Here is a 17,041-nt window from a genome sequence, read left to right as displayed (position 1 = left end):
TGTTCATATACTGCTTTCACATAGAAAATGATATGTGCTGCAGTGGGACTCGAACCGGGAATGCCTGTTCGTTAGATGGATGCTCTAACCACTACACTATTGCTGTGTTGCTTCATTTGCATATATATTCCTTGTTATCCTCTTCAGCCTTTTCAGATGCTTTAACCGTAGCTAAGCGATGGGCAAATCCGCGCACCTACGGTTAGCTGTACTCAGGGTTTAAAAAAAAATAAATACAAGGACTTCTTCATTTTATTTCAATGTACTGTTGCTGGTGAACACATGGGGACTTTTGGTGGGGATATGCGGACACCTATGAGCGATCTCACTCATTTATTTACACTTTCTTCTATTCTACTTTGCAGGGACATGTTTATTCTGTGAGCTCTGCTCTCAGACATGCCCCCTGCACTCGTCCACGCTCAGTATAGGATTTGGAGCTCAGGCAGTGCACCTTCATTAATATGCATGGCGCGCTGCCGTCCTCCTGTTAAACTGCCGCTTACGTGCAGGACTAGTTTACTCCTGCACAGCAGATTAGTAAATCCAGGGGTGTGTCTGTCTGTGTGTGTAGCTACCATCCACCATACATAGGTTCATAGGTAGGTACTAGGCTATCTGCCCGAGGGCATTTATAAACCTAGCCAGAGTGTGTCAGCTTTCGCCACCCCATTGATTAATTAACTGATCCTCTTTCAGGAAGAACCAATGAAGTGATCCCAGGGGTGTATTTTCTGTTAGCCATCCATTCGACAAGGAAAAATAAAAGCTGCAGCTGTCTGTTTTTTTAAATCCTAACTGCAGCTTGGGTTTCCCATTACCCTACCAAACAAATAATGTTTACAACTTTCCCCATTTCACGTTTATTTAGCTGCAGTTAGATAGTAAACAATCACATATATTGTAGCCCTAGTAAAACAATTATATTTTCTAAATATCACTACTGAAAAGCAGCAATTAATGCATTTCATTTGCATTTTACAGAAGACATCACAAATTGTATACATCAGTTCATGTAAATGAAAAAGTAACAATTTCAAGTTCAACCACAAATTTGCATTTCTCATCTTTGCTGCAGTCTTTACTAACAAAACAGTAGCAAGTTTATATACAATACTCACAATGCTAACCCACAGTTTTTGACTCTGGCACCATTGTAGCCATCATTACTAGCAACCTGAAGGTCATCCTTAGAAATAAGTCATTACAGACCATCATTGGTGATACCCCACCCCACCCCATTTGTGAATAAAAAGAGCAAGAGCGTAAAATACTTGGCCGATTATGGCAAGAATTCAATCTGTGTCCCCCCCCCCCCAACAATCTCAGGTGTGGAAACATCTGTGTTAGTCTTGTGCCCAATGCCCCTTAATCAGTGGCAAAGGCTGCTTCATCCACCCCGCTAATAGTATGACATACAAAGCCATCAACAGGAGTAACTGCTGGGGTCTTTGGGGTCTTTTGTCTGGCTCATTATTCCCATGTTGGTAAGACATAGCAAATTGTGTAATGAGATCTACAAACTCTAGTATGCAGTAAAGAAGACTTGCCAATAATCAATTGTTTAAACATAGTACTGCATACCCATCTTTTAAGCAGCTTTCCTTTCACATACTATAATTATTGCCCCAGTTAGGGGCGACTGCAATGCTCCCCAGGGAAACGTGAACTAGCCTTGCAGGTTAGGCTTACTACTTGCTCACCATCTGACACTTACAAAAGCAGATCAGTCACATGCATCCTGAACATCGGTACATTTAACCAAAGCAGATCCTACAGCTGACCGTATACACAAGCTACTGGATGAAGCTCAGTTCTACAGTGGATATTTACTGGCTGAGTCAGTCACCTACCTGAGACACCACATTCTGTGCCATCACTGTTCTGGCTGTCAGCTTTCTGAATCACAGCTTATTTAGGAGAACTTGTTATGTTTATGGCTGTCTAGTTCCCTTTTTTTTTTCTCTACCTGGCAGAGTGCCTTTGCTCTGGTTATGAAGAACCATCTTAGATTTATTTACTGTCTGATTCCTTCAACTATCTACTAGCCCACATTCTGTGATGTCACTGTTCTGACTGTCATCCTTTATAACAGACCTGTTTATGCGTAAGAGTGTCTAGTTCTTTCTCTAGTTTTCCTGTCTGGCAATATTTGACTGGCTTGTATTTGCTGAAGATTTATTTTTCAATGTAATAGTTGCCTGGCAGTCTTGGTAATGGCATTGGTTGGTTGTCTTTTGGGTCCCTACATCCACTGCTAGTATGCATTTTTGTTGACTAGATTGGTTGAGTATGCCATGATTGATTAATTTGTGTCTTTCCTGGTTCACCACCTGATTTGCCCACTCCCCCTTCTTATCATCTCCTATTAGTACATTAGCTCCCTTTAATTATTAGCTATTAGCTAATTAACTATTAGCTCCTATTGGTGCCAGCAACTAAACTTCTCCACAATCTTTTATTAAACAAAACTCACCACCCTCACAACTGCCACTAGCAAATTTACTGATTGTTTTCCTGGAGGTTTATTTAACCTATCCAATAACCATCCTGTCCAACTATCTGACTATTATAGCCCACATGCTGAACTTTTCATAAGTACTGATATAGAGTGGCATTCAGTTCATTGAGTGTTCCACCACTAAGGTTACATGGCTCGTTTGTGATGTAAATAAATTTCTATTGAATGTACTTGTCTTGCTGTGTCTCTTTTATTACATGGTATGGTGAAATTTCTTCTTGGGGATGAAAGCACTCATCTGGAATCTTAAACATAAAGGACAACTTATTTGCTGAATATTTTGGGTTAGTCTTGTCATATTTTTGTTTGATTCTGTTTTTAGTTTCCATTTCCTGATTAATTTTATTTCTTATAGTTGTCAGACAAAAAAGCAGAACAAATCATTTATTTAATTCACTGTTTTTCTCTATTATGCTTCAGCATTATAACACTATGACCGAATCATTTTGCATTACACGTTAAAGTAGCGCAAGATGGTTGTATGATTTCCACCTGCACAAGACACAACAAAAAGAATAGAGTCTATCGCTTTGCACAGCACATATCTGATGAATGTATTGCTATTCCATGAAACCATTTACACAAAACACACTAACAGTTATTCTACTTGCTGAAAAACACAGGTCCTACCCCCCCCCAAAAAATTAATGTAGAATGGATGAGGAAACGTAGATTTCCAAGTGTAGTTCTGACAGCATGCTTTGTATTATACTAACAGAACCAGTGGTTAGAGCAATAAATATTGTAATATACTGCTATTCCCTAATACTAGCCCCCTTTTAAACTAACAGCAAGAGATATTTGCACAATACACAACCTTGCACAGTATTAATGAATGCAAAACAAATAGGGAAATACAATTTTCCTTATACAAATCTGACAGTATTCTTTACTATTACATGGGCAATAGTACTGCATTAAACCACACTTTTTTTTCTATAACTGTATGTTGTGGCTGAATATTTGCATTAATAGTCCATCAACAAAACAAAATACAAAATAAAACAGCACCCATCAGCAGCCCTTCTGCAGCTGAGTATAGTGAGTAAACTTGACACTAAGATATATGAATATCCATTTAAATAAAGAAAACACATACAGTGCAGGGTACAGTTCATAGTAGCCAAGGTGTTAAGTAAAGATCTCACTGCGACTAGTAGGCAGCATCCTGCAGCAAAGGGTAATGTGATTAAATCATCTGCATCATAGCTGAAAAGTTCTGATTCATATATTCATAGGTGTATATTAGCCTAAAGACCAGTGGAACCTTTACAAGCTTAACCATGCAACCCAAATATTTTCCATGCGTTATTGCACTTTACAGGTTATTTTGAGAGTATATGTTAGCTAGGGTGTGATTTAACCACTGCCTCTGTCCATCAGAGACATAGGTGCTAGACCAGAGATGAATTTCTGGTTTACTATCCACTGGTCCAGGTTAGGGATAGGGTAGGGCATTGCTTCACATGGATGGGAAATCTATTCTGAGAATGGGAATTCTCTGAGGCACATACCTGTCCCTCTGGCATGTCCTGTTATATCGTAAGTAAATTTTAAATGCTTGAATCTAATAGTTCTGATTATGTTCAATTTGCAGATATGCAAAAGCTCCATCAAAGTGGGATCCAAGGATGACTTGTATGCCAGGCATAGATGGCCTCTCAACAGTCTGTAGGAAACAGAGTACAGAGATAGAGCTTTCAGATGAGTTGCATAAGACATTTTGTTTCAACTCCATTTTCTTTATATGATGAATCTCTGGCTGTTCCAGTTGTTGCATGTTCCTGATCAGGTACATAGTGAAGGGGGTGTTACACTCAATGATGGATCTGATGAAGGCCGAATAAAATGACACTATGACTTCCCTGAACCTAGATTGCATGCCCTTACTTATAAGTTGTGCAACATAGAATGACTTTCTTACTATCTTAGACACATGTTGGTTGAAAGCCAGGTTACTATCTACTTGTATCCCCAAGTCTTTAACTATAAGGTCTACTCTTTACCACCAAAGACTAAACGCACTGGCCCTTTTTTTCTATGTATTATAGCCTCCTTATTGGAGACTTATGCCTTCTCTTGTCTTTAAAGCAATCAAGGACCCAGTAGTCCAGATTCTTTTGTACCTTCATAAATCAAACAATCCCACAAATGCTAGAAAAAGAAATCTAAACCTGCTTCAATAGATCAATAAAACAAGGTGGAAAGATTGATTTGTTACTCTGCATTTCCCTCACCTATGGAATAGACACCCTCTGCAAATGAAGCAGTCTGATGTACTATCTTCCTTCAAACAGGACCTGAATAATTTGATGGGTATTCATAAATTCACCCCAAGTATGCCTGACAAAGCTATCCTTGAGAAGGGAAGTACAGTGTAATGTCGGATCTGGTAAGACATAATGGTCACAAGACTCAATGGCTTTGAATTTCCTTTGATTCCTATGATTAGTTCATTCTCATTCAGGGCAAGCACATCCACTGCTCAGTTGTATAGGTATCTATGCCTGAGATAGGACATCTATGGGGTCATGGTAGTCATAGCAGTGGAATGGCTGGTGTCTGAAGTCATCATAGCAGTGGAATGCCTGGTGTCTGAAGTCAACATAGCAGTGAAATGGCTGGTATCTGAAGTCAATCACAGTCAAGCAGCATTTCAGCATCTAGCCAGCAGCATAGCACTATGATTGCATTTCCTGATAGACGTAACTCTTGTGGTCATGTGCAAGCATGGGATGTACAGACCTCTACTATTCATCCCCTTGACCTGTCCACAAGATCAGCATGCAGTGCTACACCTACTACCGAGACTGTGTCTAAGCAGTCAAATAGCCATACTACCATAGTCCAAAGTACATCACACATGCATGTACATACACACTCTTCCTGATACTGTGGGCCTTTACAACACTTTTTCCATGATGTCCCCTCCCCCTTCTTAGTCCCAGCCCATATACACAACTGTTCTCTTTCTCCTATATCTCCTCAACACACACACACACACACACACACACACACACACACACACACACACACACACACACACACACACACATCTCCCACTGAAATACATCCACACATGTGCACCCTCCCCAACCTGTGCAGATGAGGATAACTGTGCCCTTATCTTTTGTATATTGTTACTTGGGTGGCTTATGCCTGATGCACAGTGTACCCAGTCTATGCATAGGTAAGCACTGCCTGAAGTTTGTTTAGTGTGCATCAGTTTTACTGTGCTATATCTCCTTTACTAAGCTTTCCTAGAGGCTGATGTTATGTGTGAGCCACTGCCTCTTTAGCAGTGCCACAACATATTGTACTTGCCTCCATCTAACGTGGTTATATCCCCCATTTGCCTGGCTCCACCTCTACTGCTTTGTGCTGTCCTCCTCCTGCATCTGGACCACTTGCAGTAGCGACCCCCTCAATATCATATTTTATACATGCAATAAATGTTTTTGCACAAGTGCTAGGATCATACTGCAGAGCACCACATGAGGTATGCAGACATGGAAAGCATGCCTTCAGTCACCCAAACACACATTCGATTATGTGAATTTGCAGAATTGTACTCCATGATCTGCTTCATTTTGGGGGTATTTAATGGGTTAAATCAGCTATGGTTTCAGGGCATATACAACATCACTAATAAAATGACTCTGAGGGAAATCACCCCTTGAAAAATGTTGCTACAAATCACAGGCATGCTATCTGTGAGAATTATGTAAATTGCCCATTTGGCCTCCATACACATTGTCGATGATACCCTGTACATTATAGACCACCTGGCAATTGTTGGAGAGGTACCTGTTACAGTTCATATACCCCCATCCCAGATCCTCAGGAGGTGTCCTGATTTCAGTGTGGGTGTAGTCTATGGCTCCAAGAACCTAAGGGAAATGAGCTGTATCACAGAAGTCCTGCATGGTGTTAGCTGTCTTCTCTTTGGTACATGGAAACTACATATGCTCCACCATGTATTGTATCATGACATTGAGGAACTGATGGAGTATCTTAAGGCAGATGCCTGAGATACTCCCACTGTGTCCTCAGTAGGTCAATGGAAGGTCCCCTACAACTAGAATATGTAAAGCCATATATACCTTGGTATCTACTAAGATTAGTAGTCCATGTCTCCTACAGTGCTGCAGATGAGGCAGGCACAGGTCCACTGTGTTCTGCATTTTGTTCCTCTGCACTCATTTTTGGTCCAAAATGTAGGTGTCATGAAGTGCATGATACGTTAAGCATGGTTGGTTGACAGTGCATGTCCAGAGATAACAACATGCACTGATGTAGCTTGTTGATACTATTAGAGACTGTTGGAAATACATACTGGATAATGCAGTGGCACCCCCAACATTTTTCACAATTCCTGCAACACGAACTCCAGAATGAGTGGTGGTCAATTCTATGGTGGGCACTGCTCTATGTTACATAGTTTATATATTTCTGAATTACTCCACCATCATGATTTGCATAATTTGCATACACCAGGATACGTATTTAATAATATTTCTTATTACAATGTCATTATATGGCCATCAACATAATGCAGCTCCAGGCTATGCTATTCCATAGTTATTACTAATGGTATGTTTCGTATCTGAATCATAGACACACTGTGCATGGCCACTCATCATGCAAATTCACTTACCACAATGCACCAAAGTTTTGTGAATCCCAGCCACTGTCTCTTATTGCCCACATATTCAAAGACTGTGTTCACTGCTGGCCTTGTGGAATCACTACATTATTTGATATAACCTACAATATGACTGCCTTCAGTCTTCAACTTTCTGCTTTTCCTGCTTCCTATTTTTCTTCTTCCTCCTCCACCCCACCAGCTCTCTGTTAAACATGGTATTTCTGCATACTGCCTGAACACTCTGCACTTTTATTAGCTGCCACACCATCCATAGTTTTCAAATGTCTGTTCATCCTGTATCTGTGTATGTTGCTTGTTTAGAATATTTTGTGAACTTGTCACTGGCATTTTGTATTTACAATTTAATTCCTATATCTGATATTTGCTTTGAATAAGCTCCATTGAGATGTGTTTTTCTTTTGTCTCGATAGTAATTGAAAATAATTTTTGGTCTAGTCTACCTGCTCTCTTAAGAAAAATAAATACATACATGCATTCATATCTACATGCATACATAAATAAAGTGCATCCAGCTTTCTGGGCCATTTTACTTTCATGCCATGAATAACAACATCTGCTTCCTTCTGTTTTTTAATGAATGTAATTTAACCTTTAGTTGCCATAATTTCTCTTTCCTGTAAATGCATCCAAAATGTTATGTATTTCGCTGTTAAGAAATACCACCATGGCTCTATCTATGCTTCTTAGCCATGATCTAGCAAATGTCCTACAATCCCATTTCTTTTCAGATTTATTTGCAAATCTTAAACTAGGTGCTAATTTGCAAGAAAAGCATACCAAAATTATTGGTTAAATATCAACAAATCATAGGCCTATATTTTATCATATTCATGTCTCAGCCATAATAGCATTCCTTTAACCATTATTAATGTACTATTGTAAATACTGGCCAAACTTCTGTGCTATATTAAACATTGTTGATCTTATGTGTTGTTGTAAATACTGTAAATGTAGCAATGTTATTGTAATGTTGTAAATACTGTAAATGTAACAATGTCATTATTTTAACTGTTTCTATTATTTTTTCTCTGTGAGCCCGGGTCATGATTGAAGAAGGTCAATTGATGAGTTTTCCCATCTGATCATAGAATAGTAATAAATAAATAAAACAATGCTATAAGATACTGACACATAATATGAAGCAAGGGGCGTTCATGTATAGTGTTCTAAAGGAGTGCACCATTTCTTCGTGATTTTTAAATAGCAGCACGTGTTCCATTTCAGTAACTGATTATCTTGATGGCCTGCTCACCTCATTTAATAATATGCTAAACACTGACTACTCATAAAGCTTTCAAGGTCACTGCAATTTTGTTAACTGATTGCAGAAAGAAATTTTGATTTTCTATTAACTGTCTCCACTGATTTTATAAGTATTGACCTTGAATAACATCACTAGATACTTAACAGTTAAGTTCACTGCACAGCCTGCTTTGCATCTAAAATTCTTAGTTATGCATTTCTCCAACCTCTTTTTTTTAAACTTTGGCAAAGGTTGTTTTGCGACTTTTGGCAGAATGGAAAAGCTGGAGCATGTACTCTACTCTACTGCACATTTTTGCTGTTGCTATAAATGTAAATGCAGCCAATTTTCCCCAGTTATTTTATTTTTCTTGCATTTCTTTATCTTAGAACTGTCCCATGGCTGTCTACAGAAAAAAATGAAGTAAACATTTCTGTCTAATTTTAAGAAGCAATTTCACTTTATAGTGGCTGCATGTATTACAGATGCAGACCTGGGTGTTAAAAGTTATGCAGCTTTCTAACCATGGCTGTATTCTAACCGTGGCCATATTTAGAGTAAACAATGTGTCAACAAATATGAGCACAAATGTTTTATTTCTGTGTTTGTATTTGGAGAGATGGTTGCAGACTGTCCTACATATGTGTCACATATCCCACAATAAGCCTCACTTGTCTTTAGTTAGAGGATATTGCAGACTGTCCAACACATGTGCCACATACCCCACAGTATACCATACAGGTCTTTACTTAGAGGATGTTGCAGACTCTCCTACATGTGCACTGCATATCCCACAGTAAGACATATAGGTATTTACTTACAGGATGTGGCCTACTGTCCTATTGTCCTATGTGTGTCACATATCCCACAGTAAGCCACAGAGATCTTTCTTTAGAAGATCATAAACAATGGGTACAAAACATTTACTGTACCCTACACAACACTTTGTTAAGTGTAGCAATCTTAACAGCTATCAAACAATAGCTGCATAGTCCAAGTTGATCACTCTAGAAACTTACTGTTTAATACACGTGTATTATACTCTCCCAGCCTAAGATGTCAACAGTACTTACTACTGGTGAAAATTCCACTTGTGCAGCATAGTACTCAATAAACAAACATGCACTTTATTGATCTGATATATACAATACTATTGTAATGGTGCACTAGCATGCAAATTAGCATTAGTGTCTCATATGCATGAATACCCAATCAAGTACTGTCCATTAAATATTTCACAGCTTACTGCATGTTCATATGGCAAACAGTGTTTATGTATACCACACTCCCTTATGTAATTTGTGTACCCGCTGGCATGGCATGCAATAGAATCAAAATAAGTATATAACCTTTTATATAATCCATGTACGCATACAATATTACAATATTCCATAGAGTGAAGCAACAAGGTGTACAGTCTGAAAATATAAATATGACTGTCTGAACACCTCTCTAATTGACAGACACCTGGTATCATATTCTCAAATGTTGTTCTGATATGCCATACTGATATAGCAATAGGGAAATTAGATTAATTATTGGTCACAGCATCAAATCTGGTGAAGCTGCACATCCCAATATCTATTCTTGTGCATGCGTTTGGGATAACTTTAGCAGGTGGCTCATTGTTGATGCCAGCACACCTCAATAGAAGACCAGTTATCACCATAAATGGAGCAACTTCAGCAGATTACAGCCACAGCTACTAGTACAGCAGGTAAGGTGCAAGTGACACCACCTCACAGTACCTTTTGGTACATACTTCTAATGCACATGCTATCCATCTACGTTAACATCTGTGTAATGTATAGGCCATGTTTACATTTTTTTTTATTGCTGATTCTTCATAGTGTCTTTGCAATAAATGGCCCTAAAGATAATGAGAACAGTTATCGTTCAGGTAACACACGATCTGCAACACATACGTGCATGTGCTGTGGCTAGTATATATGTGCATATGGGCACATATGTATCTTTGTGCATTATGTTTTGCTGGTGAAAGGTTGGTTCTGACAGCTGTGCTACAATTACATGTGCGTCTGATCGTGCTTAGACGTTCAGACATTTTGCACAGTTAGTATATACGGCAGTATGTATCATTCAAAATGATAATAGTGATTTTGAAGTAGTATTTGATTAAACCGGAGTCTAGTATTCTCCTGTTGCTGTAGATATAAATACTCTCTCATTTCAGCAAAAGTTAAGCTGACCAGTCTTTCTACATAAGATATGGAATTAGTGTTTTTTATAACAAACAGATATTGGGGCATTATTTAAATTTACAAAGGGTTGCAAGTGGAGAAATGGCATTCCTTTCCATTTCCAAAAGAGGATAATGACTTGGTTGACAGAGGGAAAGAAATCTGTGCACAGAGCACAAAAGGTTGGTTGCATATATTAATCGATTTAATGAGCATAAACATGAAAGAACTGTGAACAAGCTAAAACAGCACACTCATTCACAACCTAAGGGGCTAAAACCTTATCCTGTGCACATACATATAGTAACATTGATACCAGGCAATGCTCACAACATTGACCTACCCACGTAATGGTTGTGTACTCCTAGCATCAGACAGAGTCAGCCCTGAACTAAAACTGTTGCAACTGCTGCATACACCCCGGGGGTTCCACCTGTGTCCCTCTTGGACAGGGGCAATTGGTGCTGATTGTGGAAATAAGGGTAGAACTTGGCTAGTCTTGTAAGGTGCCTAGGGCTATTACCCTAGTAACTTCCTATGATTTTATGATCCTATTTACAAGGTAAGTGTTGAACCTGGAGTGTATTGTGTAATAATACAAATGAATGGCATATCCTTGCATGTTGTTACTTGGTAATGTAAGCAAGTAAAAGGTGGGTGATTTGTATAGAAATTACTTTAACATGTGACAGCAGAGACTTATGTGACTACATGTGCCCTGTATCAAGTAGTAGGCCTCAGGCATCAAAGATTCACACATTCATACCTCTCAAAAATACTCATGGTCACCAAATGTCCTCTGTTTAGCATCATACTTTTGTAATGGAAAATCATTAAAGAGAGAAGTTAGAAAGTAATGAGACATATTTCAGTCTCAGACTTCACAATCCTCAGAAGATTATTAAAAATACTGATGCAAAACATTTTGATTCTTTCAACTGTTGAACTTTCTAAGGCCAAAATAGGTCAAAGTTACAATTAGCATCACAAATGCAGGTATACTAAGCACTAAATCAGCTTTGCACCCTGAGCATCAGACACAAATGTTATGTAATCCTAAATCCAAAATATAGAAAACAAGGATATGACACAGTTATTATCACTTGCACAGGGTGTTGTGTGGGGGACAGGAAGCCTAGGCTGACACAAAAGTTTGGTGAGTGTGTATGACTCACAAAGAGAAGCAGGCAGACATTTGGATAAAGTAACAAATATCCAGTGTGAGACAAAATGAGCTTTAAGCTTCATGGCTGAACCATGCAACTGCTGTGTGTGTCTGTTTGGGTCCGCCAGGTAAAATTGGTGTGTGAGTGTCTGCTTGAACACAGCCAAGCTCTGTGCTAGCTCTACATCTTGGTATGTTTGACAGTTGTGAGCCATGCATGGTACAGATGGTAGTTCATCTCTGTACCCAACCATGAGAACTGTCTCTGCCAGGAATTGCACTGACACATCCACACTCAGATGCACTGCAGACTGATGTCTGCTAGATGAGCTCCCCTCATGAGGACCTTACAAAGACACCCAGGACCACGACTCCATGGTCTGCCACAGCTGGGTGTGGACACCTCAACTATTGATGGAGCAGTGGAAGTAGTGCCATTATGGGAGTGTGATTAGGCATGGCCACATCAGCTAACAACAGATGATGTGGCTGACCTATGCTGATGAGGATGCCATCCCCCTCCCAGCAGACATTCCATCACAGACACCACATGTTTAAATGTGTCATTCAGCTGATCCATTGAATCAGCAACATGGCAGAGGCAGTCACACATGTCAGCCTGTGCCACATCTGCAACCCTCCATTTCTCTGGAGGACCTATAGAAACATGCCTGTGCTTCCATGATGACCCTAAACATATGTTGAGTGGCATGGGAAGACACATCTGGATCAGGTGGATGATAGACAGCAGGCCTCTGTTGAGCACCTCTAACAACCCTCCTCAGTGGCACCTCACCCACATGTTGGCCATGGCCAAAGTCAGCAGGCACTGAAGCCATTGTAACCACACTTCCCTGACTGAGTGTCTCACCCTCTGCCTGCCCAATATCTGAGGGCTTACTGGAATGGGTTAGCTTAGACCTACTGGCTGTGTCTGATGGGATTACAGGGGATTGCTGAATGTCAACCTCACTGTCAGATTCAACCTTTGCACCCCCCCTGACTGTGCTTCTGTTTGGCCGCCATCATCATCAGAGTCTGCCGATATTCTGACATCAGGTTGTAAGAGTCCTACACTTCCACTGTCAGGATCATTTGTGATAATAAGCAACAAACACAGGAAAGAAATGAATAGCTACACTACTATAGTCAAATGTATGCTAACAAACTAAGAGTGATGCCACTATTGCAGACAGTACAGCAATACACACAACAGTCCTGATACCCACATCACACATATAGATGAAAAATATATTTCTTTGAACTGCTCATCACTACTGACAAAAAATATTTGGCTTATCATGTGCAGGTGATGCTATGATTCCTAAGGATAATGGCCCTGAAAGATGTTAAGCAAAAGGTAAGGACATCATCACAATTAACAGTAACATAAGGGGTTAAAACTGTTTGCCCAATATATGTCCATTAATGATACTTTTAACCACAACTTGGATGACAAGTCTAACTGAAGCCCATGTGTCATCAACCAGAATGTGTTGTTAACTGTATCAGTCTGCAACTGTCCCTCCAAATGAATTTGTTGTTAAACAGAACTTACGTATTGCTGTAAATATTTTACTATACAAGAGTACTTAACAGCTGAGATACATAAGCCTACTTGGAAGCTCCTCCTGGGACATACTTGTTTTCCCTGAAACAGTAGCACCAATGTCAATGACATGCTGTTCTGCACTTCCCTGGGAGCTTCCTGGATCCCTGACAGTGGACAGGAACTCTTAATTTGCTGTTACTGATGTGTCTGTAGCACCTTTGATCATGGGCCACTGCAGCTGCTGCTCTCCATGCATATGAAATCATATCAGTGGCCCTATGGTGCACCTGATCATATGTCCTACCTTGGCTGCCTACTGTATTCACATCAGCAATTATCTGCTGCCAAAGTTGCATTCTGCCTGACATATTTCCACATCCCCTCTCAAGCAGAAAGGCACCATTCCACCTAAAAACTTCCACAATGACCTGATTCTCAGGGTTACTGAAGGGAGCTTTTTGGGATTAGGACACCTGGGTGCCATAGTCCTAGGTGACCTAAAACACAACAGAAGGATAATACACACAAGTGTCACATAACTAAAAGTCCTGTTCCCAGATAACACATAAAGGTAGCATTTCAGTATTACCCACTGGATAAACATAAAACAGTCAAGATATTGAAATATAAAAAAAGGAATTGTATAGTTGTAACATATTACAGTCACACACAAAGCAAGGTTGGAGCCGAAACAAGGAGAGTAACAATAGCAAAATATCTTGTCTGTGCCGAAACAGAAACAACTTTGCTCCCTCACTCCCCCAAAAGAACAGGCAAATGACACAGAAAAACAGTTACAACATTAGCACTTGTGATAACAATTAAGGCTGTGCATCTGAGAAAGCAGAATGCCCTAACAAACATACCCACACCATCACTACACTTCTAAGTAATGCATACACATAAAAGTAGCATTTGCTAATACATATGTATATATTAACAGATTTTACTTAATGACATTTCAGCATATGCAGTATACAGTTGAATAATGTAAACATACCATATCAAGGTCAGTAGTCTTCTGTGCAGATATATCCCAAAGTAATATCTTCTTTTGTGTTATCTACATAAACAGGTCTCCTTACCTTCAGGCTCCCTAGCTACACAGTTCCCTTTTTATGGTGTAGATTCAGGGTTGGCTGTGAGCACGGTAAAGATGAAAATGAAGAATTAGAATTGCTGAATCCCAATTACTTGGTGCCATGTATCAGATGTAAACACATAGTACAGGCATTCCCCTCAGTGTTTGTTGCTAAGGGATTGCAACTGTGAACGATTACTGGTATGGAGAAGGAAAACACAACAGAAATTTAGCCTTCCATATGTCTAGTGAGTGTGTCAGCCAGGTTAGACTTACAAATTGTACAAGTAATTGTATCAAGTTTTAAACGTAAGTAAGCAGCACATGTCACAGTTTCTGTCAGTAGGATCCAACATCCCCTTCATTTGTTGACAACTGTATATTACTGACATTTAGTATCCTCACACATTTTAAGGACAATGATACAGAATGCCTTACAGACTGTATGTCTCAGATTATTGCTCAGATAAGACAAAAATGAGCAACAAACACACAGATAAGACAGATCTGCATTTTTACAAGCAATAGTCATAAATGCTTGTGTGATCGCTCAGTGCACTACATCTGAAATTAATATATGTGCAAACAACTGTTATATGTTTTGTTAGTACTGTGGATGATGTTGCATTTGGTTGTATGCAGAATGATTTCAGTTTGCTGCTGTAATGCTGTTTGTCTGGAAAAGAGGGATAAGACACACCTACTGTGTTCTGTAGGTTCATTGGAGTGACAGTTCAAATCCAGACCTGTGTTAAAATATTTCATGTGCACCAACATTTTGTAGTGTTTATTTATCAATTGATTTTCATTTCACCTAACTTTCCCTTTATGTTTTTTATTTGTTTTTGTTTTTTTGTTTTTTTTAATGCCAGTGTTTTTGTGGTGCACAGCTTAGAGCAAACAAGGGAAGTGGAGAAACACAGTGAGTGTCAGGTTTAGCCATGCTTAACTCGTTTGTGTGATGCTTAGTACGCAAACCCAGAATGGTTTCTCACACAGGAAGCAGACAGTACACCTGCACTCAGGGCTTAGACAAATAAAGGTCAAAAAGGATACATTGTGTCAATTTTTGCTTTCCATCAGACAATAACGCTAAGTAGCATTGCACAATGGTTGACACACAAAACTTAAGAAGGAATAGGGAATTATGCAACTGTCATTTAACTTTTGCTGTGGCAGCAGGTGTAAGTGTAGGGCTGTAATGCAGATGGTCCTGGATTCTAATACAGGAAATGCAACATAATTTACTGTTGTGACAATCCAGTTTATAGCAATGAACAGAAAAATATACAAGTATTATTTTAACATTCTTGTGGCAACAGGTGTAAGTGTAGGGCTGCCATACACATGGTCCTGGGTTCTAATACAGGGCAATTCAGGCATTTTTACTGTTGTTCCATTTCACATGATATTCAATCACACTTATAATACTTTAGATAGTGGAGCTTGAGGGATGAGACTCCCATATTGTGTTCTCAGATGTATGGCTGGTTGTATACTGTCTACTATATTTCTGTAAGTATAATTCTGCTATCTGGACTTGGATGGCCTTCACAGTTAAATAAGACACATACACAAATGAGTCTACATACAAGAATCTTGTCAGGTCACACATTTACATGGTTAACACCTCAAATTGTCAGCTGTATTTATGAATGATTCATGACTATGTTTGAGTGGATTTACCTCACATCATCAAAATCCCATATTATTGAATCTCACTTTTTGACACTCAAAATATCGAACTCCTACTTCATTGAAGCAGCGGTACAGCAATGATCTCCCCAGGATAAGTAACCACTTATCCAAAAAGAAACAAAACCCAAATAGCACCATCCCTAACCCACCCCCACACCCTCCTAGATTCCAGAATTTTCCCACTAACTAAATATACCAACTCCGAGATCGCACTACAGTTGGTAAAAGGACAAAGTTCACCATCTTGCACAACAGGTTACTTACCCTGGGAAGATCTTCATTGTTCCACTGCTTCAATTTTATTTATTTTATTTATTTATTTTACATTTGTTGACCGGGCTAGTCTAACTAGATATATGTCCATTTTCAGTAGAGGCCCAGGGAGATAAGCTCCACGACAAACTGTTAACATAAAAAATTGCAAAGAAATAAAAAAAAATGAAATTATAGTAATATATATATACACTGACAAATCTGGTTACTAGGAAATCATTTGAAGAAGAGATATCAAATACAATGAAAACTGGAGTTTCAAAAATGACAAGGAGGTACATTCCATAATGGAAAAGGAGGCATGCAAGCTAGTTAAATGTACAGGTAAAGTGCATCACTTAATGGCAAAGAAAAAAAAACAGGAGGTATACAGTCTGATGCCATATAAAGTACATTACACAATGAAAGAGGCTGCTTAATGATCAGTAGTAGTAATAATGAGTTACAAAGAAAAAGTAATAATAAAATATTTTTATAATTTTTTTTTCAAATAAGTGAGAGAGAGAAGGAAAACAATGAAATACAGAGCATAGAGGCCATATATTGTTAAAAAGGAAAAGGCAGAATAATTAATTAAAAGAAAAAAAAAGGGGGAGACAGAGCATAATTTGGGTAGAGGAGAGGTTTAGGCAGGTTTA

This window comes from Protopterus annectens, chromosome 5.part0 (assembly GCF_019279795.1).
Source record: "Protopterus annectens isolate FY-2018-M chromosome 5.part0, PAN1.0, whole genome shotgun sequence".
Lineage (NCBI taxonomy): Eukaryota > Metazoa > Chordata > Ceratodontiformes > Protopteridae > Protopterus > Protopterus annectens.
The sequence above is the reverse complement of the archived record's forward strand: the minus strand, read 5'-3'. Positions refer to the sequence as shown.